Raw genomic sequence first — 26035 nt, forward strand, 5'->3', positions numbered from 1 at the left:
TCAACCCCTAGCCTGAGAACCTCCATGTGCCACAGGTGTGACCCTAAAAAGACAAAAATAAATAAATAAATAGATAAATAAATAAAACCCATGGTGAGATGGCTTCCATTAGACCAAATGCTTTGCTTTTCTATGCATTCATATGAAAAGTATGTATTTCCCAACAAAAATATGAGTACATAGATATGTTTCGTGTATGAATGGCAGCTATGTTTTAGACAGATGGTTGGAGAAACTGTCTTGGACCTAAGTATCACACTTACTCCTTTTTACTGTCAACAAGTTAGGATTAGTCATCTCACTCTGAAGGACCAAGAATGTGGTTATTTCCCATTGATTCAGCTCAAAGTCCCTAAAACTTTTTCCTCCAAGGAGCCAGGGTGCCATTCAGGGAAGTCCCAACACTGGCTGGCTGAGCTCTGCTTCAGGAAATTAGATATTCTGTCCTTATTCATTACATTATTGCCTAGAGTCCCCAAAGATTCTTTAGTTCCTTTAACATTTGCAAACTATATTTGTGGCCACATTTCCATGGTCAATTGAACAGTGGTTGACTTGGAAAAAGCCTCTTGGATGTGATTTCATGGTATACAGTTTTGGTTTTTTTTTCTCCAATTTTAAAATGGCTAAGAGAAAAATTATAGGCAGGAAATAATGGAAAATATTATTTGCTGAGGACCTTCAAATCCTCTTTATCTGTAAAGTCTAGGACTCTACATCATGCTTCAAATTAGTTCCTGTTCCTGCCCTCCCCACTCCTAGCCCGATTCTCTTTTGGGAAAGATTTTTTAAAGCATAAGAGCTGAGTGCTTCAGTGTCTGTCACCATTTCATCTGCATTTTCACAAGCATTTTAGCAATTTTCTGAGTCATTTCTCCCTCACCTCCCACAAATAGCGTGGGTTAAATGGAGCTATGGGAATTTTTTTAGAGTAATAATTCTGACTTCGGTCTCTAAAAAGACATTACTTACATTAAAAACACATGTAGACAGCAAATGATCTTTCAGTCCAGCTGCCTATGCATGTCCCGTAAGGTCGATGCCAGTGATTAGTGTTTTGGTCTGTTAGCCTTGATCTTTTGTTGTTTTGCAAGCACCGTTAATTCAGAGGATATCGGGGACTGACCTCACGACATCCTATGTGCTGAGTCAGTGTCCTACAACTGTTATCCCTAAGGCACGGGCAGACTTTGAGCTGCCATCTCACTGCCGTGGGAATGTATGCCAGTACAAATCCTTGCAGGCTGGTGTGATAGTCTAACTGTTCTTTCCCATTAATGTTCATTTTAATGCGATCAAGAAGATACCCGTTCTCTCCCCCACTCCCCTGCTAAACAATCAAATGCTTTTAAAATCCTGCAAAACAGCTTTTATTTGAAGATTCTGAGCCAGGGACTCGCCTTGCTCCATTACCCAGTGTTTTGACTGTCCCCTAGTGGCTGTTTGGAATCTTAAGAGAATTTGTCTTTTTGTTTCTTTACCATGTCTCACCAAAAAAACCCCTGCATGCTGAGAGTTGTCCTTGAAACTGCAGTGCTTTCCTGTTTGAAAAGAACAAAAGAATAATGATAAATTTGAATCTCTATTTCGCCTTCTCTTTGCGGCACTTAGAAAACCCCAGACCTCTGACATGTTACGTCAATTAACCCATGTCTGTGCAGCCTCCATCAGCAAAGGCAATAGTTTAAGAATAGTCATTCTTTGAGGAACAAACTGCTTTTGTCTGTGCCACTCAATTTAAGGGAAAACCACTTCTGGAATCCTATCCAAGTTCTACTTTAAATGATTTCTACGGTCTCTCTAATTATCAGCCAGGATGCTTACTTGTAATCATGGGCTTTCAATAATTTAAATAGGTAGTTTTTCAGCCAACAGTTTTTATTCAAAATGGGACAAAAGCTAAAATAGCATGTTGAATTTCATCCAGACACTGTCTTCTTTCAGGACATGCCAACCAATGCAATAGTTCATTTTCTTATGGCATGTCGGAAGCTTATCTTTACTTTATGAATCTAACTAGCAATCTAACTCAAAGTCTACAATTTATGGATCCATTCGGTTGCTTACCAGAACCAGCAGGCAGGGCATTTTAAGATTTAATTCGGGCTGCTGAATCATCAAACATAACCACACCCAAGCAATGTCACTTTTCGGAGACCTTAAAGATTAGCTTTCATTGTCTGTTTGAATTTCAGCAAAGATTGTCTTGATAGCTACAGTTTTCACCAATGATGATAAAGATAACTTTGAATAAATTTGTCAACATGAATAATATTACTTATTACTGCTTCTGTAAGGACCCCAAAAAGTCTTTTGTCTAAATTTTTTTTTATACTCTTGTGTGCAAAGTGGACCCATTTCTTAATCTCAAAATGAACAGAATCAGACAGAATCCAGATTCCTTAAGAAAAAAAAATCTCTCTTCTTTCAAACTTTCTTTTTTAGCCCAGTAAGTTTTGCCTTCTGGGTCAGCAAAAGAGGTCACTCTGAAAAGTCCCAAAGCTGCAAAATTGCGAAATTGAGAAGCTAGGTTAAAGGTCTTCTGTTTTGTGAAATGTGCTAGATTTTGCCAAGTCCCTGGTTTTGCACTAAAAATGTCTCAGAGAAGGCTTATGTGTTCCTTTGTCGGGGTCCTTGTTGAAAACTCCTCTATGAAGTGGGTAATTGCTATTAGCAAATGCAAACAGAAACAGTGCCTCCATGCAGCTCGGCAATCTTTTGCCTGTTCCCAGGAAGCACCCTCCTCTTTGTTATTTCTTAAGGCTTTCCCAAGTCTTCATCCTGCTCTTCCAATCTTCCCTGCAGCTCCCTATGTTCACTGTCAGCAGATTACCCTGGCTGTGACCTCGCAGAGGAAGCAATTCCACTTACGATAACACCTTCAAGTTCCTACCACTGAACAGACACACCTACCTTCATAGTTGGGGAGGAGCCTAAGGAGACTCCTCTGGTTTTCCAAGACCCATCCCTCTACCTCACTCCTGTTTCCTGGTTCCATCCTTGTCTCTTCTCTCTCACATATCTTCAGTCTCCGATCACTGACTCAATTCTCCCAGCTCCCTCCTGAGCACAGAGGCCACAGGTGGCTCCTTTGACAGAAGCTGCCATGCTTTCAGTGCTGTGGCCTTGCCACCCGGGCCTTGGGGGATTGGATTATGATTGGGCTTGTAGCCAAAGGCGGCAGATGTAAAAGCCGCGGCCAAAGGCAACTCAGATGTGAGAGCCAAAACTACATGGTGTCTGAGTCTATTCTTGTTTGCAAGCAATAGAAAATGATTCTGCCTAATTTAACCTCAGCAGGATATTCACTGGAAGGATGTCTGAGGCTTGCATATCTTTGGGGCCTGGAAGACCTGGCTTAGAAAAGAGGCAGAAGCCAAGGTGCTCTTCAGAGCTCTGTGTTGAGAAGCACAGCAGGTTATGCAGGAAGAGCAGCATGTTCAAGCCGCTGCTTCTGCTGCTGCTCCCTTGAGGGGGTGGTCTGCAGCTGTGCCTACACTTGTCTGACTGGTTTCAGCCCAGGGAAAGGCTTGCTACATAACCGGGCTGGGCAGGGAGACAGTGCATTGGCTCGTTGGCTGCTGTGTGGGCAGTAGGTTCCATCCCTACAGCTACACACAGTAGGATTCTTCCCCCCGCTCCCGCCCTGCCCTGCTCCAAATGATATTGGATTGTTTCTAGGAGTCGGGTGCCGGACAGCCCAAACCAACAAATGGTAACTGTAGATGATTCTCTAACAGAGTTTTTACTGAGTCTAAGCCCATACTACTCACCACATGACAGGCCAACAAATTGAGATGATTTATTCTTTGTTGGGGCAAGAAATAGAACTTAAGAGAGCGAGCAGACTGAGAAGATGGTGGACTAGTGTCCCAAAGAACTGTCTCACCCCAGTTAGAGGGCAGGTTTCTTTTATACCAAAAGAGAAGAAATGTGGCTGGTTGTTTCAAACGTCTTGGTGCCTGGCGTCCTTTGTTCTTGAAGCTGTTTTCCTATGTCTGGTCACAGAGTTCCTATAAACCTCCAACAAGACAAATGTTATTCTCTGTTCTGCAACTTTTTATCTGTATATGAATGGAACATTCTTATGCCTTTAAGGGTCAGAGCCTTGAGAATGGGCTATCATGTATATTTCAGGCTATAGGCACCCTGTTTTTTTGTTTTGTTTTGTTTGTTTGTTTGTTTGTTTGTTTTTACTGATAGTGCAGAGCCAGCATGACAAAGCCAGTCAACAGAGCACAAAATTTAGAGCTAAATGAATAGATCCAATATGGAGTCAGGTTTGTTCGTCTTTGTTACACCATGAGATGCTCTCCTGAAGAGCATGAGTAGGAGACATAGATTATGGAGAAGCAGAAAGCAGTAGAAAGAGAGAAGAAGCAACTGCAGAGAGAAACAAAGAGGAGACAGACTCAAAGGAGGGTGGGGCATAGAGAAGTTGTATCATGAAAATGGTAGAGTCATGAGGAGTAGAAGGGCTGGATTGGTGTCCACTCTCAGGAAGTGTGAGAGAAGAGAACCTGCTGTTCTTTTGAGTGACAGTTCTACTGAAGGCTGGGTTTGTGAGGCAAGTGATTGCTACAACAAGGCAGCTGAAGGGAGGAGTTCAAGGACTGTGGGATGTAGCCATGGACAGTTTAGTAGCAGAAAATGAAAAACTCCAAATTCTTAACTCTCAGCTCAAGGTACCACTAAAAATCAGTCACTTTCTAAAATGATGCTGAAAGAATCATCTCTGTCAGCCACAGGGTGGAGATGGTTGGAATAAATATTCAAAGATTTTGCCTCCAAAGTTGCTTATGTCAATTTTATAACCTTCCCTTGTCTCTTAGGTGGCTTCGTTCGGTGTAGGTCACAGATGTGGCTCGGATCCTGCGTTGCCTAGACCTTTCAGGTATGATACAACAGTCGCACCGAGCTAATGCTAATTCCAGAGGGTCCAGAATGCCACTGTGAACTATCAGTCAGTATGAGGGCTTATGGGGGTCAGGTAAGGAATGGGCTTTTGAGCTGAATCTTCCTCAGTGGAACCTGGACTCATCTTGGTATGTTACTCTCTTCCTGATATTATGATTGGAATGAAACCCCTCAGCAGCCACAAATCCCTTTGTTGACCCCTGACACATGGAGTGAAAGTTATTATGATAAGAATAGCCCAGTGGAAGCCCCTGGAATTCTTCCTAACGGCTTTCAAATAATCATTCATCTCTTCGTTAAACAGTGTTTATTGATTGCCTACTCAATGTCAGACACTTTGCAGAAGGGAACAAGACAAAGAAAAATTTCTGCCTTAGTGGAGCCAAAATCCTGGAGGGAGATGATAAATTAATAAGTGAAATATAAAGTAAACTGGGTGGTGCCATGGAAAAAAATAAATCAGGGTTGGGGGTGTCGGGGTGGAGGGATGGCTTCATTTCTCACAGAGCCAACTGGGATTAGAAATGAGGGATTGGGGGCTGGTGTGGGGGTCCTGGGCCTCTTGTGGTGACCAGTGTAAATATAGATTGAGGGAATAATGAAATGATATATGATGCCAAGTGCAACAAATAATAAATTAAAAAAAAAAATTTCACATGATGGCAGGACTCACAATTACCAGCAGGGACTTGAAAGATGCAGGGGTATTGTTTCCCTCTCTGATCTCCATTTAACTTGTCCATGTGGCAGATTTGGGTGGCAGATGGGTGCTGGAGAAAGTGTTTGTGTTTCTGTATCAGGATTTAAACTAAGCTTGCAATATAGAGAATCCAGCTCATTGTGGGTGATTTGTCAACACTATGTCCCACCTTTGAGTTCACATCCTTGATACCAGGAGCCCTTGCATTTGTTATTAATTTTAAGTTGTTTAGCAGCTCATCTGGTCTCCATGGGGTGGTGCTAGCGAGTCACATATTTTCCAGTACTTGAATAATCTCAGCCATAGCTTGATTGATTATTATATTGTTTCATGAATGGCTTCCTTTCCACTGTTTTATCATCATTCATCAGTGGGGTGGCCTCCTGGGTGTTGCTGTTTAAACTAAAATTAAAATCTGTTCAGGATGATTTCGTGGAAGCTTAATACAGTAAGAGAAGTATGATTTATGCAAAGCTTTATCTTTCAGCACATTCATTTTCAGAACCCACTCCGTTCAATTATGTAGAGTGAAACTTTTGTCCTTGAGCTGGGCCACTTTGGATTTGATCCCAAATGTTAAATTACAAAGGGAAGGTTTCCTCCTGTTCAGTATAGTTCTTCGCTAATAACAAGAAAAATAATGCCGGGAGTTCCCGTTGTGGCTCATGAGATTAAGGACCTTACATTGTCTCTGTGAAGATACAGGTTTGATTCCTGGCCTGGCTCAGTGGGTTAAGAATCCAGCATTCCCACAACCTGCGGCTAAGGTCGCAGTGTTGCTATGGCTGTGGCATAGGCCAAAGCTGCAGTTCCAATTTTGTCCCTGGCCCGGTAACTTCCAGAAGCTGCAGGTGTGGCCATAAAAAGAAAAGAAAGAAAGAAAAATAATGTCACTATGTTTCTGCAAAATATGACTTGGCTGACAAATTATCCATACTAGTTTTATTTTTGTTATAAAGTTTTTTCTTCTGTTATAAAATAAGCACATTTATTATAGAAAATCTGGAAACTTCAGAAAATTGGGAAGGAAATGTATTCACTTTCTATTGCTACATGACAAATTACTACGGGCTTAGTGGCTTAAAACAATATACATTTATTATCTCACCGTTTCTGTGGGTCGGGAGTCTGGGCGCAGCTCAGCTGGCTCCTCTGCTCAGAGGCTGCCTTCATGATGTCACTAGGGACTGTGGTCTCATCTGAGGTTTATGGTATGATTCCAAGCCCAAGTGGTTGTTGGCAAAACTCATTTCCTACAGCGTAGAACTCATGGTGGCTTACTTCTTCGGGTGAGACAGGAGAAAGGAATTTCTCTCCTGTCAAGGAAGGTTGGGGCCCTCTTTCCAAGGACTCACCTGATTAGGTTAGGCCTTCCCAGGATCACCTTCCTTTTGACTGATGAACTCAAAGTCCCACTGATGAGAGGCTTTGATTATCACTGCAAAATCACTTCACCTTTGTCATATAATACAACTTTTTTTTAATTAAAATTTTTATTACCCAATGAATTTATCATATCTGTAGTTGTATAATGATCACCACAATCCAATTTCACAGGATTTACATCCCACAACCCCAGCACATCCCCCCACCCCCAAAACTGTTTCCTCCAGAGACCATAAGTTTTTCAATGTCTGGGAGTCAGCATCTGTTCTGCAAAGAACTTCAGTCTGCCTTTTTTTCAGATTCCACATGTCAGTGAAAGCATTTGATGTTGGTGTCTCATTGTATGGCTGACTTCACTTAGCATGATAATTTCTAGGTCCATCCATGTTGCTAAAAATGCTGTATTTCATTCCTTTTAATGGCTGAGTAATATTCCATTGTGTATATGTACCACCTCTTCTTGATCCACCCCTCTGTTGATGGACATTTAGGTTGTTTCCATATCTTGACTCTTGCAAATAGTGCTGCAATGAGCATTGGAGTACATGTGTCTTTGCGAGTCATGGTTTTGTCTGGATAGATGCCCAGGAGTGGGATTGCTGGATCAAATGGTAGTTCTATTTTGAGTTTTCTGAGGAATCTCCATACTGTTTTCCACAGTGGTTGCACCAATTTACAATCCCACCAACACTATACTAGGGTTTCTTTTTCTCCACACCCTCTCCAGTACTGATTGTTTGTAGACATTTTGATGATAGCCATTCTGGCTGGTGTAAGGTGGTACCTCATAGTGGTTTTGATTTGCATCTCTCTAATAATGAGTGATGTTGAACATCTCTTCATGTGATTTTTGGCCATCTGTATGTCTTCCTTGGAGAACTGTCTGTTTAGATCTTCTGCCCATTTTTTGATGGGCTTGTTTGTTTTTTTGGTATGGAGTGGCAGAAGGTGTTTATAAATTTTGGAGATGAATCCCTTTCAGTTGATTCACTTGAGAAGATTTTCTCCCATTCTGTGTGTTATCTTTTCATGTTGTTTAGGGTTTCCTTTGCTGTGCAGAAACTTTGAAGTTTGATTAGATCCCATTTGTTTATTTTTCTTTTTATTGTCAATACTCTGATAGGTGGATCTGAGAAGATGTTACTGTCGTTTATGTCAGAGAGTGTTTGGCCTATGTTTTCCTCTAGGAGTTTGATAGTGTCTGGTCTTAGATTTAGGTCTTTAATCCATTTGGAGTTTATTTTTGTGTATGGTGTTAGGGAGTGTTCTAATTTCATTCTTTTCCATGTGGTTGTCCAGTTTTCCCAGCACCACTTATTGAACAAGCTGTCCTTTCTCCATTGTATATCCTTGCCTCCTTTGTCATACATGAGTTGGCCATAGGTGCATGGGTTGAATTCTGGACTTTCTATCCTGTTCCACTGATCTAGAGTTCTGTCTTTGTGCCAGTACCATACGGTTTTGATGATTGTTGCTTTGTAGTATAGTTTGAAGTCAGCAAGCCTGATTCCTCTAGCTCCATTTTTCTTTTTCAGGATGTCTTTGAATATTCTGGGTCTTTTGTGCTTCCAAACAAACTTTAAAATATTTTGTTTGAGTTCTGTGAAAAATGTCCTTGGTAATTTGATAGGGATTGCATTGAATCTGTAGTTTGCCTTGGGTAGTATCATCATTTTGATAATAGTGACTCTTCCAATCCAAGAGCATGGTATGTCTTTCCATCTATTTCTGTCATCTTTTATTTCTTTTATCAGTGTCTTATAGTTTTCAGAGTACAGGTCTTTTGTCTCTTTAGGTAGGTTTACTCCTAGGTATTTTATTCTTTTGGATGTGATGGTAAACGGGATTGCTTCCCTAATTTCTCTTTCTGCTCTTTCATTGTTAGTGTATAGAAATGCTATCAATTTCTGTGTATTCATTTTGTATCCTGCGACTTTGCCAAATCCGCGGATGAGCTCTTACAGTTTTCTCGTAGAGTCTTTAGGATTCTCTAGGTATAGTATCATGTCATCTGCAAATAGTGATAGTTTTACCTCTTTCTTTCCAATTTCGATTCCTTTTATTTCTTTTACTTCTCTGATTGCCATAGCTAGGACTTCCAAAACTATGTTGAAGAGTAGTGGTGAGAGCAGACATCCTTGTCTTGTTCCTGGTCTCAGCGGGAATTCTTTCAGCTTTTCACCATTGAGAATGATGTTCGCTGTGGGTTTGTCATGTTATGTTGAGGTAGGTTCCCACTATGCCCACTTTCTGAAGGGTTTTTTATCAGAAGTGGGTGTTGGATTTTGTCAAAGGCTTTTTCCGCCTCTATTGAGAGGACCACATGGTTTTTATTCTTCAGTTTGTTAATGTGGTGTATCACACTGATGGATTTGTGGATATTGAAGAACCCTTACATCCCTGGGATAAATCCCACTTGATCATCATATACAGTCTTTTTAATGTATTGTTGGATGTGGTTTGCTAGTATTTTGTTGTGGATTTTTGCATCAATGTTCATCAGTGAAATTGGCCTGTAGTTTTCTTTTTTTGTGGTATCTTTGTCTGGTTTTGGTATCAGGGTGATGGTGGCCTCATAGGATGAGTTTGGGAGTGTCCCTTCCTCTGCAATTTTTTGAAATAGTTTCAGAAGGAGAGGTGTTAGCTCTTCTCTAAATGTTTGACAGAATTCGTCTGTGAAGCCATCAGGTCCTGGACTTTTGTTTGTTGGAAGTTTTTAAATCACAGTTTCAACCATGGTAATCATGGTAAAGGTATCCCATCATATTCACATGTCCAGCTAAACGTCAAGGACAAAGGACTACATATAATCTGGATCATTTAGAATTCCACCGTCCACAGCAAAAATACTCAAACAATCTATAATAATTACCTCAAAAATTTAATGTATTTTTTCCTATGTTTTTTTCCTGTGCAGAGTGTTCTTGACATAAGTGGTATTAAATTTTGCACATTTCTATACTTTTTATTATTGAATGTTTCAAACATACACAAAAGTAAAAAGAAGACTAAGCTCCCATGGACCAATTACCTAGCTACAGCAATAATCATTTCACAGTGGAGTTCAGTGGGTTAACGAACCTGACTAGGATCCATGAAGATGCAGGATCTATCCCTGGCCTCACTCAGTGGCTTAAGGGGCTGGCATTGCCGTGAGCTGTGGTGTAGTTTGCAGAAACGGCTTGGATCCCACCTTGCTATGGCTCTGGCAGAGGCCAGTGGCTACATCTCTGATTGGACTCCTAGCCTGGGACCCTCCATATGCCCGGGGTACAGCCCTAAAAAGACAAAAAAAAAAATCACTACACTGAGGTTTACTCTTTTATCATTATTGTTATCATTAGAGCAAATTTCTCACTTTATTAAAAAATCTTCAACACTGAGTTCCTGTCGTGGCTTGGTGGTTAACAAACCTGACTGGCATCCATGAGGATGCAGGTTCCATCCCTGGCCTCTCTCAGTGGGTTGAGGATCTGGCGTTGCCGTGAGCTGTGGTGTATGTTGCAGATAAGTTTCGGATCCCATGTACTACAGCTCTGGCGTAGGCCGGCGGCTGCAGTTCTGATTGGACTCCTAGCCTGGGAACCTCATATGCCGCAGGAGTGGCCCTAGAAAAGGAAAAAGGACAAAAAAAAAAAAAATTATTCAACACATTATTCATCTATTCATGGGATTAGCATATTTATTGAATGCTGACTATATACCAGCATAGACTGCTAAACAAAAGAGATAAGACCCTGCCTTCGAAGACCTTATTATCACAAAGTGTCACAGTATTGTGAATCAACTATATTTTAATTTAAAAAATACAAAAAAAGTGTCTTGCCAACAAAGAGGCAATTTCAATATAGTCTGATGCATGTAACTTACAGTATGAACTGAGAGTGCTAAGGGAGATATAGACACCGAACCCAGTTTTAAGGAGTCATAGGAGGTTGCTTAAAGAATATGATATGTCATATATATTACTTAAATTTTTTCCCTTGGCTCCTTCCTTATCTGGAACTTAAGCTTCATGGGTTCTTTTATTCTTTTTTTTTTTTTTTTTTTTTTGCTGCTGTACATGCAGTGTCTAGATGGTTGTCTGGCATATTGTAAACAATAAATATTTGAAGGATGAGTAAGCACCACAGTCATTAGACAAAAGCAAAGGAAATCATAGGGGTGGGAGATTGGGGTATCCAGAGATGGTATTTTCTGGAAAGTACAGAGCATGAACAAAGTTCTACGGACGGGAGAGCAGGAATCATATTGCTACTATTAGCAGTATTTTCTTCTGTACTGAATGAATATCCCATAATTTACTTAATTAGTTCCCACTGTTTATTATTTAGTTTCAAACTTTTATTATACAATTATGTGTATTTTTGCTTATAAATCTTAGACTTCTGGAGTATTACTTTCAGATATGGCATAATTGGGACAATAATATGAATATTTTAGAGACTTTTGATCAACCAGGGTTCAGCCAGAGAACAGAAGCCATAGAGAATGGAAGAAAAATATTTATGGTAAGACATTAAAAATCTTGCAGAATTTAGGGAGAGAGTCTGTTTGAACTTCCAGGAACAATTCTCAATGCCAAACCAGGAAGTCACCTGCTGAATTGCAATATGGGCACCACAGCTGCCATATACAAAACCACACTGTGCCAGCTAAAACCCATGCCAGCAAACGGATGCTCTGTATATGACACCCAAAAAGGAAGTGAAGGAACACTGGCAGTTCTCTTCCCCTGTCACTGCAAACCCAAATGCCTCTGCATGTGCGTTTGCGAAAAGAAATACCAAAGCAGCCAAGGAAGCAGTCTCCTGTCAGCTGTCCAAATCTCACTAAGGCCTCAGACTTGTGCCAACTTAAATCACATTAGAATCACAGCTATGAGGGAATCTGGAAAATGAATTTTCAGTTTTCTGACTTTGGCAGCTTAGCAGGTAGCAGGTTAAGAAGCCATTTTAATGAAAAAGGAGGCAGAAGTGACTTTTTTTTTTTTTTAACAGCCACATCTGTGGTATGTGGAGCTGTAGCTGCCAGCCTACACCACAGCCACAGAAATGCTGGATCTAAGCCACATCTGTGACCTATGCTGCAGCTTGCAGCAATGCCAGATTCTTAAGCCACTGAGAGAGGCCAGGGATCGAACCCACATTCTCACAGAGACAACCTCACAGAGTCAGGTCTTAACCCACTAAGCCACAAACGGAATTCCAGAAGTGACTTTTGAGGACCAATCCACCACTGCCACCAAAGCCCTTGCTGTCAAATTGCTTCTGAGAGAATTAAACAGGTTGTGGTCCTGTCAGGAAGGGACCTGATATGAGAAAGTGCCAGGTCATAGCACTGTACCCCAGAGTTGTATATAGTTTCCTAAAAACCTTTGTAGGAGTTAAATTTTTAGATGAACTATCGGAGCACCCTACTGCTTTTGGCATTGTTTGCTTTCTCATGAGGTTGATCACTCTCCCAAATGTTGGATAACAAGTGTCACTTTGAAGTAACTTGTCACCTAGGTTCTTAAAATATTTTTCCTAGTGAGTTTATCTATGTACAGGCTTCCCCAGATATACTGTGGGCTTAGCTCCAGAACATTATCGCTTTATTTGTTCACAGTAAAGTGAATATCACAATAAAGCAAATCACATGTATTTTTGGATTTACCAGGGCATAAAAAAAAAGGTTATGTTTACACCATGCTGTAGTCTATTATGTGTGTATTAACACCATGTCTAAAAAACTCATGTACATACTTTAATTAAAAATACTTTATAGGAGTTCCCGTCGTGGTGCAGTGGTTAACGAATCCGACTAGGAACCATGAGGTTGCGGGTTCGATCTCTGCCATTGCTCAGTGGGTTAACGATCCAGTGTTGCCGTGAGCTGTGGTGTAGGTCTCAGACTCGGCTCGGATCCTGCATTGCTGTGGCTCTGGCGTAGGCCGGTGGCTACGGCTCCGATTAGACCCCTAGCCTGGGAACCTCCATATGCTGCAGGAATGTTCAAGAAATGCCAAAAAAGACAAAAAAAAAAAAAACAAAAAAAAAAAAAAAAAAAAAAAAAACCTTTATAATCAACTATAATGGAAAAAATAAAAATCATTAAAAGATGGATTGGATAAGCAATGAGATCCTGCTGTAGAGCACAGGAAACTTTATCTAGTCACTTGTGATGGAACATGATGGAGGATCATGTGAGAAAAAGAACATATGTGTGTGTGTGTGTGTGTGTGTGTGTGTGTGTGTGTGTGTGTGTGTGTGACTGGGTCACTTTGCTCTATGGTAGAAACTGACAGAACACAGGAAATCAACTATAATGGAAAAAATAAAAATCACTAAAAAAAACCCACTTTACTGCCGGAAGTTCTCTTGCAGCTTAGTGGGTTAAGGATCTGGTGTTGCCCCAGCTATGGCGCAGGTGGCAGCTGTGGCATGGGTTCCATCCCTGGCCCGGGAACTTCCACACGCTATAGGTGCGGCCAACAAAAATATATAGGTAATTCCTAAAAAATGGTATTCATCATCCGAGCCTACAGCAAGGAGTCATCTTTTTGCCAGTAGAGGATCTTGCTTCCATGCTGATGGCTGCTGACTGATCACAGTGGGAGTTACTGAAGGTTGAGGTGGAAATGGCAATTTCTCACAATAAGACAGCAATGAAGTATACCACATCAATTGACTTTCTTTCATGAACAGTTTCTCTGTTGCATGCAATGCTGTTTGATAGCATTTTACTCACAGCAGAACTTCTTTCAAAACTGGAGTTAGTCTTCTCAAAACCCACTACTGCTTTATCAACTAAGTTTCTACAGTATTCTAAATCCTTTGTTGTCATTTCAGCAATCTTCATAGCATCTTCACCACAAGTAGATTTCATCTCAAGAAACCATTTTCTTTGTTCATCCATAAGAAACAATGTTCCATCCATTAAAGTGTTTTGTTTTTTTTGTTTTTTTGTTTTTTTTCCAGGGCCGCACCTGTGGCATATGGCGGTTCCCAGGCTAGGGGTCTAATCGGAGCTACAGCTGCCAGCCTGCACCACAGCCCCAGCAATGCCAGATCCGAGCGGCATCTGCAACCTACCCCACAGCTCACAGCAACACCAGATCCTTAACACACTGAGTGAGGCCAGGAATCGAACCTGCAATCTCATGGGTTCCCAGTTGGCTTCGTTTCTATTGCACCACGACGAGAACTCCACATCCATTAAAGTTTTATCAGAGATGGCAGCAACTCAGTCACCTCTTCAGGCTCTACTTCTAATTCTAGTTCTCTTGCTATTTCCACCACATCTGCAGCTACTTCCTGTCACGAGACATGTTTCTACAGCATTTTCTTAGCCTCTTTGCTGAAAACTCCATCTTGTCCTGCTTTACTTTATCCCATCTTCCTGCTTGAAAAACCGTCACAGTGCTGGTAAATGACTTAAGCTTAAGAACAAAGACCTAAAGGCATAAGTTATTCATAGGGTCAGCTGAAGGAGGACATAATGCTTGATCTAGGTGTGGACCTGTGCAGATTGGCACGCTGCCGTTTGCACAGCATGATACGTCCTTTTAAGAATAAAAGAAAGATGGGGCCTCATGGCCCCAAGGGGTTTATGAGGGGTTGTTAGCAGGATACGCATTAGCAAGGAGAACCGAGCTGCAAACCTAGGCACCTGGGTTGCTGCAGATAGGCACGCTTTCTGCAGAAGCACAATGGTGATTCTCTAGATGCTATGCATAGATAGCTGAGGCCAAGCTTCCTCAAATGCTAATGATTGTTAAATGCGTAAAGGTCAGAATAAAAGCTTAATCAGCAACCGGCTATGTGACTTTTAAAATAACTTAAACCTACAACCCCCTCCTCACTTGATGTAATCCTCAAGAGCTCAATAAAAGCAGTGTGGTTTCTTGAGGCAGGGCTCTTGGTCCCTGAGACCTTGAGTCCCCGGTTCCCACCTTTACTTAAGATAAATGTCTCTGTGTCTTGTTTTATGTTAACATTTTTCCTTAAGTTTCACAGCACCCGTTCTTCAGCCCCATCCTGCTGAGCTGGTCTCAGCAACTTCCTCCACTGAAGTCTATTTTTTTTTTTTTTTTTTTTTGCCTTTTAGGGCTGCACCCATGGCATATGGAGGTTCCAAGACTAGGGGTAGAATTGGAACTACAGCTGCAGGCCTACACCACAGCTGCAGCAACATCAGTTCCAAACTGTGTCTGCAAGCTACACCACAGCTCACAGCAATGCCAGATTCTTAACCCACTGAGTGAGGCCAGGGATCAAACCCACAACCTCATGGTTCCTAGTTGGATCTGTTTCGACTCTGCCGCAATGGGAACTCCGGCACTGAAGTCTTGAACCCCTCAAAGTCATCCACATGGGTTGCAAGCGACTTCTTCCAAACTCCTGTTAATATTGCTATTTTGACCTCTTTCCATGATTCATGAATGTTCCTAATGACATCTAGAATGATGAATCCTTTCCAGGAGGTTTTAAATTTATTTTGCCCAGATCCATCAGAGAAATCACTGCATATGGCAATCGCCTTATGAAATGTGTTTCTTAAATAGTAAGACTTGAAAGTCAATTACTCCTTGATACATGGGCTCAGAATGGATGCTGTGTTAGCAGGCATGAAAACAACATCGATCTCATTGTACATCTCCATTGGAGCTCTAGGGTGACCAGGTGCCTTGTCAATAAGTGGTAATATTTTGAAAGAAATCTTTTCTTCTGAGCGGTTGGTCTGAACAGTGGGCTTAAAATACTCAGTAAACCATGTTGTAAACAGATGTGCTGTCTTCCAGGCTTTACTGTTCTGTTTATGGATCACAGACAGAGTAGATTTAGCATAAATCTAAGGGCCCTGGGGTTTTCAGAATGCAAAATGAGCATTGGCTTCAACTTCAAGTCTCCAGCTGCATTAGCCCTTAATAAGAGAGTCAGACTGTAGTTTGAAGCTTTGTAGCCAGACCTTGACTTCTCCCCTCTGGCTATGGAAGTCCTAGAAGGTATCTTCTGAATGGAAGGCTATTTCTTCTACATTGAAAATCTATCTTTCGGGAGTTCCGTCATGGCTTAGTGCTTACGAACCTCACTAGGATCCACGAGGATCCAGGTTCAATTCCTGGCCTAGCTCACTGGGTTAAGGATCCGGTGTTGCTGTGAGCTCTGGTGTAGGTTGCCGATGCAGCTCGAACCTCCCTTTGCTGTGCCTGTGGCTGCAGCTCTGATTTGACCCCTAGCCTGGGAACTCTCATAGGCTGCAGGTACGACCCTAAAAAAAAAAAAAAAAAAAAATCTGTCTTTAATTATCTTCATTAATTATCTTAGCCAGCTATTCTGGATAACTTGGTGCAGCTTCTGCACCAGCACTTGCTGCTTCATCTTGAAATTTGATGTTATGGAGATGGCTTCTTTTCTTAGACCTCGTGAAGCAACCTCTGCTAGCTTCCAACTTTTCTTCTGCAGTTCTCACCTCTTTCAGCCTTCACTCAAGTGAAGAGAATTAGAACCTTGCTCTGGATTGGGTTTTGGCTAAAGAGAATGTTGTGGCTGCTTTGATCTTCTATCCAGATCACTGAAATGCTCTCTACATCAGCAATAAGGCTGTTTCCCTTTCTTATCATTTGTGTGTCCCCTGGAGTAGCACTTTTAGTTTCCTTCAAGAACTTTTCTTTTGGAGTTCCCGCCGTGGCACAGTGGTTAACGAATCCAACTAGAAACCATGAGATTGCGGGTTCGATCCCTGGCCTTGCTCAGTGGTTAAGGATCTGGCATTGCCGTGAACTGTGGTGTAGGCTGCAGACATGAGCCGGATCCCATGTTGCTGTGGCTGTGGTGTAGGCCTGTGGCTGCAGCTCCGATTAGACCCCTAGCCTGGGAACCTCCATATGCTGCAGGAGTGGCCCAAGAAAAACTTTTCTTTTGCACTCACAACTTGGCCATTTGGTGCAAGAGACTTAGCTTTCATCCTATCTTGGCTGCTGACATGCCCTCCTCATTAAACTCAATCATTTCTAGCCTTTGATTTAATTAAGAACTGTGAGACTCTTCCTTTCACTTGAATGCTTACAGGCCACTGTAGAATTATCGGTTGGCCTCATTTCAATGTTGTTGTGTCTTGGGGAATAGGGAAGCCTGGGGAGAGGAAGAGAGACGGGGAATGGCTGGTAGAAGGGGCAGTCAGAAAACATGTTTATAGATTAAGCTCGTGGTCACATATGGGCAAAGTTCCTGGTACCCCCAAACAGTTACAATAGTGACCCCAAAGATCACAGATAACCATACAAATATAATAATAAAGTTTGAAATGTTGCAAGAATTGTGGCAATAGAGACACAAAGTGAGCAAATGCTGTTGGAAAAACAGCATCTATAGACTTGCTCTACACAGGGTTGCCATAAACCTTCAATTTGTAAAACGGTAAAATATCTGAGAGGTGGAATAAAGCAAAGCACAATAAAATGAGGTATGACTGTATTGGGGTTTTTTTAATGTGAAAACTACACATAACATTAAATTTGCCATTTTAACCATTTTTATTTATTTATTTATTTTTCCTGCACCTGCAGCATGTGGAAGTTCCCAGGCCTGGTATCAAAGCTGTGCCAAGCTGCTGCAATGACAGTGCAGGATCCTTAACCCACTGCTCCATAAGAGAAATCCCCATTTTTACCATTTTTAAGTGTACAGTTCTGGGGCATTAAATATATTCACACTGCTGTGCAATTATATATGCCCATGTTTTAAAGGTATTAACGTTTTTTATTACTCAATGAATTTATTACATTTATAGTTGTACAATAATCATCACAACCAAATTTTATAGCATTTCCATCCCAAACTTCCAGCCCATTCCCCCATCTCCCAAACTCTCTCATTTGGAAACAGTACATTTTTCAAAGTCTGTGAGTCAGTATCTGTTCTGCAAAGAAGTTCATTGTGTCCTTTTTTTAGATTCCACATGTAAGGGATAGCATTTGATGTTGGTGTCTCCTTGTCTGACTTCACTTAGCATGATCATTTCTAGTAAAGGTATTAACTCTTTAATGAATTTGTTGCAAATATTTTCCTAAGTTTGTCACTTAACTCTTTGACATACAGTGTTCAGATGGTTTTCTATCATTATTTCCAGCACTTCTATTTTTTCTTCTTATTTTTTGTTTGATTTTTAAATTTATGTCTTTCTTTTAGTAGTTTCTTTGAATATTTCATCTATGAGTGGCCAAGCTTATGTTTATTTATGTATAAATATGAGAATGTATAATTATATTTTAAGATAAGATGACTATATATTGCTTTTTAGGGCTGTGCCTGTGGCATACGGAGCTTCCCAGGCAAGGGTTCGAATCGGAGCTACAACTACTGGCCTACACCACAGCCACATCAACTCCAGATCCTTAACCCACTGAGCAAGGCCAGGGATCAAACTCGCAACCTCATGGTTGCTAGACGGATTCATTTCTGCTGTGCCACAATGGGAACTCCCAAAGATGACTCTTTTAAATGTTATAACTCTAATATAGTGAAACCTCTTATAGCATTAATATTTGTTTTCAAAATTTTCTTTGATCTAGTTAATCACTCTGAGATAATATCAGAGCGTCTCAGAATTACCTGCTACATCAATATTGCAAATACTGATACCAATGTGTAATTTTATAGATCTGCATTTGTCCACACAACAGTGCAGATTTTGTTTTGCTTTTGGAACAGATTAGTAAACATTAGAATACATACATTCTAACAAAGAGTAAAAAAGCTTTATTCTGCCATTTTTCTGTACAGTTCCCTGAGAAACTCCAAGAAGACTCAGCTATATTTTATACGGCACTTGCTTACAAGGTATGTTGTTATGAATTGCTATTCTTTTCTTTTTATATTGCTGGTATTTTTAGTTCGTATTTTAGCATCGTGATTCCTTGGACACAGCCCATTTGGGGTTTCTACGTTGGATGGGACTGGGATGTTATTGGGACTCCAGGTACCAACAAAGTATAGGCAACACTTTATTTTAGGGTAAAACCTAACTGACTTAAATAAGTAAAAATTTGCTCTTTAACTGATCTTCTGTGCAGGCACGGTAAGCCTATAACACAATGTGAAGACGGTCTGATGGGTGTGCAGAGAACAGGGAGTCAAAAGCAAAGAATTGTTGGGTTTCATAAGACATGAATATAGGCAATTCATTCAAAATGTATAAAGAATTTAAAATTTTATAGCTGTGATCTCATGTTTGAATGGGAAGATAACACGATCATTTATTTATTCAGTTATGATTTGGGGAGTGCTTAATATATGACAGCTCAAAGGACAGCAGGAAACCCGGACACAGTGGCTGGAAGACAGTGAGCAAGGAGGCAATTGGATTTCAGGATTCTTGATTATTTGGTTAAATGTTGATACAATGAGAATTTAGGGATCAATTTATGGAAATAGCATTATGTTTAAGAGCTTTAACTGAAGCGTCAGCCAAAAATATAGCAACTTTTTATCAAACCAGAGAAATGTATTACCTTAGCCTGGGCTCTTGTATAATCATATAGCACCTAATTTCATTCTGATTTTTTTTCCTTTTCTCTACATTTGAATAATTCATGTGCGCCTGCATGCGAACACACATGCGCGCACACGCATTTTATTATTCAGCCCTCCCCATGCCTTTTCCTCCTCTCCATCAAGGCAAAAAGTATTCCATTTACCCTGGTCCATATATTAAGCAAACATGACCACACCTTCCTTTATGTTCCTTCTTCATTTTTTTTTTAAATTACTGTACTCGATTTACAATGTTCTGTCAATTTCTGCTATACACCAGTGACCCAGTTATACATTTAATTCATATACATCCTTTTTTATGTCCCTGCTTATGCTTTATTTCTTCAGGAAGTTTTTATGATATATTACCAACAGTTTTGAGTTTATTCAGTTTACTTTTATCTACATCATACCCTCATGATACTCTAGAAATTATATTTCTTTTGTATGCATCTTTTTGTATCTTCTCTTCCATATTTGATCGGTAATCTTTAAGAGATCTAATCTTTATTTCAGATAAGAAATACACAGTACTATAACTTTTAGGACCTTTGGGTACTGTATTTACCAAGTACCAAAATGAGTCGTCGTAATTTATTTAGGGGTCTCCCATTTACAAGAAACAGACGCACTCAGCTGCCCTACATGAGGACATAGTCAGGGATTTCATGGGAATCTGAGGAGTAAAGTAGGCCTGGGAGCTGGATGCCTCTTGTGTATCAGTATTTTCTCTCTCTGCCTGTTCCTGAGTCTTTCCATCTTGGGACTTTCTGCTTCTGTTCGCACATGTGTTGTCACTTATTGTCTTCTCCATGTCTGTACACTAAGCTGCCTTTATGTGAAATCAATCTGGCAGCAAAGCCACATGGTCTGCGTTTCAATTTTGCCCTCCCAGCTAGTAATCACACTAGCTGAGTGAGCTTGAACAAGTTTCTTAATTCCTACGAGCCTCAGAATTCTCATTGGTAGAATGGTGTGGTGAGGTGTTGTAAACAGTAATTAACTTCATGGGGTTAATAAACTGAGAATATGAAACAGAGTAGGTACCATATAAATGGTGGCTCATATCATTGGTACGTTTGATTGTCATTTCCTCACAATGTCAGCTTGCCGGTGGACCATTACAACTGTCCTCATACTTTCTACAAGAAAACTCTGACCCTACGCCTGATTCAGTCCTATGTTCTCAAGGGAAAGATCTCTTTGGCTCAGTACATCCTTTTTTTTTTTTTTTTTTTTTTCCTGTCTTTGTGTTTTGTTTTGTTTTGTTTTGTTTTGTTTTTTAGGGCTGTTCTCGCAGCATATGGAGGTTCCCAGCCTAGGGGTCCAATCAGAGCTATAGCTGCCAGCCTACACTACAGCCATAGCAACGCTGGATCCGAGCCGTGTCTGCAGCCTGCACAAGAGCTTATGGCAATACGGGATCCTTAACCCACTGAGTGAGGCCAGGGATCAAACCCACATCCTCATGGATACTGGTTGGGTTCGTTAACCACTGAGCCACAACAGGAACTTCTGGATCAGTTCAACTTTTTCAGCAGGGCCACAATGATATCAGTTCCTAGCCAGCCAGTGGATTGGCTGCCTTTTATGCAAATGCCTTGCTCTGGTCCAATCCCATGTCCGGGGGCTGGGGATGGAGTGCCAGGTACACAATATGGCTGCAGTCTCTGACCAGGTATAGTCAGTCAGTTTCCCTGTTTCTAGCAAGAGCGTGGACAAATGGACACCATAAAATCTATATTGACTGAGGCCTGTATAGGTCCCGACCTGTCCATGGTTTGGGGTTGCTGTCTGCCTCATAAAACAAGTATAATGGATTCATTTTCTTGGAAGACAAAAGTTGTCTTCTTGGAAAAACCTCTTACATAGTTGGCTTGGCATCTTCTAGGAGTAGAAGGACAGGGATTGAGGCCTCACCACTCTAGGTTTTTAGCTGAGGTGGAGAGAGAAGACAATGGTTATAACCAAAAAGTCCAGAGTGGGGTATTGTTACCTCCATAACTTGTCACTGTTCACTCAGCCTGGGCTTCCTGACAGTCACAAAAGTGGATTCCTTAATGAAATAATAATACAATTTCTAAAACAAAAACAAAAACAAAAAAACCTCTTGCCCAAAAATGTAAGTGAATATGTTTATGGAAATACTGCGTGGATTCTCAGTGAGTTTTTAGAAATTGAATCCTGATTTTCATTGCGTTCAGAATTTTAAGTATACAATTCATGGACCCTTCTTACCATTACAAACACGGATGCTTTGAATCTGGTAAAGACACGACACCACGGAGCACAAAGTTTGGAGTCAGGTGACCTGGATGCGTTGTGGGTCATGACCACACCCACCTGTTAGTCCTGGGCGATGCAGAATATCTCTTCATTCTCTTCATCTCTAATCAGGGATCAAGAAAATCCATCTCACAGAAAGTAAAAATGTCAATTATTATTATAAGTATACCGCTTTACAAGGAGTAGCTTCTCTGGATAAGGCCTTTACTGAGTGTCAGAACTCAGAAATATAAAGTATGACATGATCGCAATAGATAGAAAGTCTTTTTAATGTCTGTCTTTGCAAGATTCAAAAGGCTAGCAGCACAGCGGGGGAAAAAAAAAATCACTGGTAGAGTGAAGATAACAATGAAGTAAAAATGATTTGGAAGAACAGTAGCTCAATACTAAGATGGAAATAATAAAATTCCAGCAGTTTCTTTAGAACAAAAACTTGGGCTTCATAAAAGAGAAACACCATTTTGACAATTTTGAATATGTAATTGGACTCAGGTATAGCAGGGCTCAGTCTTAGCAATCTCATTTTAAAAATGGCATAATTAATGGACTGGGGGTTTGGAGTTAATAGATGCAGATTATTACATTTAGAATGGGTAGACAATAAGGTCCTCCTGGAGAGCCCAGGGAACTCTATTCAATCTCCTGGGATAGACAGTGATGGAAAATAATTTTAAAAGAATGTGGAAAAATTGCAAAATTAACTTTCTCATGTTCTTATTGCATGTTAATAGCTCAAGCATAGTCGCACATAGGATTCTTTTTTTTCCTCTTTCTCTCTCTTCTTATGGCTGCACCTGCGGCTTATGAAGTTCCCAGGCGAGGGGTCACATCAGAGCTTCAGCCTCAGGCCTATGCCTCAGCCATGGCAACACTGGATCCAAGCCACCATCTATGACCTACACTGCAGCTTGAGGCAACACCGGATCCTTAACCCACTGATTGAGGCTAGAGATCAAACCTGTGTCCTCACAGAGATCATGTTGGGCCCTTAACCTGCTAAGCCACAACGGGAACTCCACACATAGGATTCTGATGGAAGAGCAGCTTGTATTACCTGGTTGAGTGTCCAAAGAGTATGATTCATGTGCTACAGATGGCCCCTTCACCAAATATTCTTCCAATAGTTCAGCCAGTTCAGTATTACTGATTTTCCTTCAGACGCTACATTTCAGCAAGGCTAAGGAGTTGTGTGTTGTGGAAGATGTAATTATCTGATAAAGGCCAGCAATTTTCATTTCACAGATACTCCTGAGGGAATGCAATGCATTTGTAGAACAAACTTACATTGAGTCAGACTGCCTGTGTTTGGATTCCAGCTCCACAATTTACTAGGTCTGCAACTCACACTTTGATCTTGAATAAGGGTACCTTGTAGCCATGTATCCGTGGTTTGAATGAGCAAATATACATAAAGACTGTATAACTATCAACTCCTATTATGGTAATGAGATGAGAGGAGAGGTCTAGAAAATGGAATCAGGGCTTAGTAAAGGTGTGTGTGTCTGTGTGTGTGTGTGTGCACGCGCACGCACACGTAGGGGGCAGCCGAAAGGCATAAGAACATTAGGGCTGAAAACAGTGCAAGTGTTAAGAAATAAAATGCAGAGACCCCTCAGAAAGGTGGTGGATGTCAATTATTTTCATTCTTTCGCAATTTTTCAGAGAATCATCCAGCCACTGATGAAAGCCCCTTTACCACTGTGACTGCCAGAGGGAGATTAGTATAAACTTTCTCTCTCATTTTATGGTCCACTGCTCTTTTTATTTGTCAGTGTTGGAGTTTTCTGGTTCCCTAATGTGTTATTTTTTGTCTTTCAGTTCCATTAAGAGAACAAAACTTTTCATACTAAGTAACAGGAGTATACAGATTGTTCAGTGTTTATCTTATGCCTGTGTAAGAAAATCTGGTGACAGTGAAACTTTCTCAAAGAGACAGTGATGGAAGTAAACATACTTTATTCTGGGGAGGTTAAGTTCACCATTCAACTTGTCTTGTTGCATGAAGCAGAATGTTAACTGGCTGAAAGAGGTGATCTGAGAACCGATTTCCCACAGGTGCACCCTCATTTCTACCACTGTCTACACTGATGGTCATTGTAACTGCTTAGCCTTGGTACTAAGCACTTTCCTGATATGACTTTTACAAAGATGATGGCACAGTGAATGACTTAGAGTTTGGGTTCTACCATCAATAAAACTAACGTGAAAGTGCTTTAGTAGAGAAAGTTCGTCTCTCTCTCCCATTAATGCCTAGCCGTAGGCATTCCATGGCTGTGATGGCAGCACTCTGCCTCCTGAAATGCGCCAGGATCCAGGCTTCTCGCTTGGTCCTCCTCCAGCAGGGTGTCCATTTTTCAAGTCATGCTACCATGTCCTCACCATACACTGGGAATGAGGCAATGAAGAAGGGCGTGTTCCCATCCTTCAAGGATACTTCCTGGTGCTTCTCACAGGATGCTCTTTCACATCCTGCTGGCCAGACTTAGTCCCATGGCGATGCCCATCTGTAAGGCAAACTGAGAGCTGCACTCTTTATTCTGTATGATGATGTGCCCAGGGAGAAGAGAGACCAGTTATTTTGGGACAAATAGGAGCCTGTGCCATCCTGGGTCTAGGGTGACTATAAGTCAACCAGGAAAATAAGATTCCATGCAACAAGCACTTAAACGTTCATCTAAGTGTCTCAGAGATGTCTCCAACTGCTCAGTTTCTTAAAATATATATTTAATTCATTATTGTGAAAGAAACTCTTTTATTTCAACCAGTGAATTAGAAATTCAAGCAAAGTAGATGTAATTTTAGTGATCTGCTTGGCTTCTTAAACCCATATTTATTCAGTTCTCAGAGTGAATTCCATACAGGATCAGGTGGTGCCTGGTTGAGAATTAATTTCATTCTGCACTGGAAGAAATGTGGGGAAATCTAGTTCTATGGTGTAGACCCTCAGTATCAGGTCACGCGATGCAAATTTCCTTCTCAGATTCTTTACTTGATTCTAAACTTTGACTTAAAAACAAAAACAAAAACAAAATCTTGCCTTGCACTTCATTAAATGGGTCTTCTTGGGCCAAAGTTTTCATTGATCCTTTGAAGGATAGTTGCCCTAAGCCTTTCTCGGAGATCGTGTCAGCATCTGCCTGGCTGTCAACCACATCTAAGCTGCATGTTCACTGGAGTCTCCAGCACTATGTCCCTGGCACTGAGGTTCTCACCACTGAACTTGGCTTCGGGGTCACTCTGGGCTTCTGCATACTGCCTACTTCTGGACTGCTTGTCCCACTGAGATGTCTTTTTCCTATGAGTTTCTACTTCCCTATTCCAGCCCCTTCCTGAAAGCCTAAGTCTTCATATGTCTCCTGATCCAGATGAAAAGTGAGAGATGTCATGACTCATTCTAAGTCCTAATTGCATGGTGCAAAAACAGAGCAGAACTAAGTACTTATTATATATTTGTCAGTGTAGAGCCACAGTCTAAGGTGGAAGAGTTGGCGGTGGGAGAATGCTGCTTAGGAGAGCTGCAGCTACACGTTACATTTGGAGCTGAGAGACACACAGTGAAAAAGGATTGCCCAAGGAGCAAATACACACTGGCAGAATTCATCACTGTGTAACTTAAAATCAGGCTCACTGGAGGTAACTGGTGATCCAGACCACATGAGCAGCCTCACCTCCTCCAGTGAGCCGGAAATGCCTCTGAGCCTGAAAATGGCTTGTGAAAAAGGATCCTCTAATATGCTCCTTACAAGTAGTCAAAAGAAAATATACTCCTTTCTTTCAGAAAAGGGATCACTCAGAGCATATTGTACAAGAACTTGGGCTTCAGATTCACGCAGATCTCAGGGAACCCTAACTCTCTCACTTATCAGCTATGTTACTTTGGGTAAGCTGCATCTTCTCCTCGAGCTTCAGTTTTCTTGTCTCTGGAATGGATATAATAGTAGCACTTATAGGATTAGTGTGAAGAGAAAGAAAAATCATTTAAATACTATACATTGTATGCCCTTATTAAATACCAACTTAAAAACAAACAAACAAACAAACAAAAAAAAAAAAAAACAAGAAAGAGGGAATTCCCTGGTGGCTGATTAGGTTAAGGATCCAGCATTGTCACTGCTGTGGCTTGGGTTCGATTCCTGGTCCTGGAACTTCTGCATGTCATGGGCATGGCCAAAAAAAAATATAGTACAATAAAGTAGCTTCAAACACACACACACCCAAGAATGATACT

At 41.0% G+C, this 26035-nt stretch overlaps 1 long non-coding RNA gene across 1 annotated transcript; it reads left to right on the forward strand.

Annotated features, from left to right (window-relative positions):
* The first annotated feature begins 4615 nt into the window (after window positions 1–4615).
* LOC146398639 (uncharacterized) lies at window positions 4616–18828 on the forward strand. Its single transcript, XR_014820025.1, has 3 exons — window positions 4616–4685; window positions 4833–4894; window positions 18772–18828. It is a non-coding gene; the product is annotated as an uncharacterized LOC146398639 (long non-coding RNA).
* Window positions 18829–26035: the final 7207 nt, after the last annotated feature.

The sequence above is a fragment of the Sus scrofa genome, chromosome 11, assembly GCF_054392235.1.
Source record: "Sus scrofa isolate SSC_HxYL_T2T_F1_AM1 chromosome 11, Sscrofa_HxYL_maternal_Yorkshire_Landrace_v2.0, whole genome shotgun sequence".
In the NCBI taxonomy this organism is placed as follows: Eukaryota; Metazoa; Chordata; class Mammalia; order Artiodactyla; family Suidae; genus Sus; species Sus scrofa.